At 54.2% G+C, this 1,018-nt stretch overlaps 1 protein-coding gene across 1 annotated transcript in view; it reads right to left on the reverse strand.

Moving 5' to 3' along the window:
* The window catches only part of CSRP2 (cysteine and glycine rich protein 2), a 25,239-nt gene that overhangs the window by 16,737 nt on the left and 7,484 nt on the right, over nucleotides 1–1,018 (reverse strand). The window lies entirely within an intron of this gene.

The raw sequence follows: 1,018 nt of genomic DNA on the forward strand, positions 1-1,018 counted from the left end.
ATGAAGTTTTACCTGTTATACCCTTCAACTTCCAGAAATTGTTACAGGAAAAAACCTTTTGCTCGCCTGCTTCTGATAAAAGAACTAGGTAAAACACCAAAATGATGGGTTTTCTTTGTGATCGGCTGAACCTTTAGGGCACTTGGAGCGAGCAGACCTTACTGGTTGTATACCAGGCAAAACATGTCTTTGTAGAGTCAACACAAAAACCTGTTGTAAATAGAAGTCTCTTTGCCAGGAACACAAGTAATCGATTAAGTAAATGGGGCACATACCAGTTCCCCCTGTTCTCAGAGAGGATGTGCACCACTGCTGCCAAGGAAGTGCAATTAAAGTCCATTCAGCCCTTAGCACTCAGCACACTCAGGCACTGAGGAAAGCAAACCCACTCTCAGCTTCATTTGCTGCAAAGTCACTTGGGGACAGCAGCTCAGAATGACTTTGCTTTCCTGAGTGCCTGAGTGTTTCCATCCCCCTACTCCCCTCTAACTCCCAGCTAGCAGAAGGCGCCCGAACCTAGCCACCTGCAGCCAGGCAAGTCATCTGCTTTAGGGCCTCCCTGCACTGCCAGCTGTGCATCTGCTGGTCACCTCAGTGCCAGGCTGCACTCACACCTTCAACGTGAGCAGCAGCATTTGTGAGGAGTGCTCACACCCCGACAGAACAGGAGCTGGGTTATGCGGATCAAGGGATCATCCCGCCCCGGCCGTGCGCAACTTTGAGCTACACAGCCAGCGCTTTAAGCCACTTAAAGTGTTAACAGGCAGACAGTCCCGGAGTTAAGCGTTGCCCCAAACTACTGCCTAACACGGCCCTTACATTTTCAGCGCTCCCAGTGGCTCCGGCCACTAGGCTACTGCAGCGCTGCCAGCACAAGAGGACAAGGAGATGGCAGCGAACATGGCAACCGCCGCTCTGTGATTGCAGCGCCAAAACGGGAAGGGCAGGGCGGGCCCGCAGCTCCGCACCGCCCCGCTGCCCCCCACGTGCGGGGCCGGGCGGGCCGGGATGCGCGGGG

This window comes from Gavialis gangeticus, unplaced genomic scaffold (genome assembly GCF_001723915.1).
Source record: "Gavialis gangeticus isolate Ggan-Ray unplaced genomic scaffold, GavGan_comp1, whole genome shotgun sequence".
Taxonomy (NCBI): domain Eukaryota; kingdom Metazoa; phylum Chordata; order Crocodylia; family Gavialidae; genus Gavialis; species Gavialis gangeticus.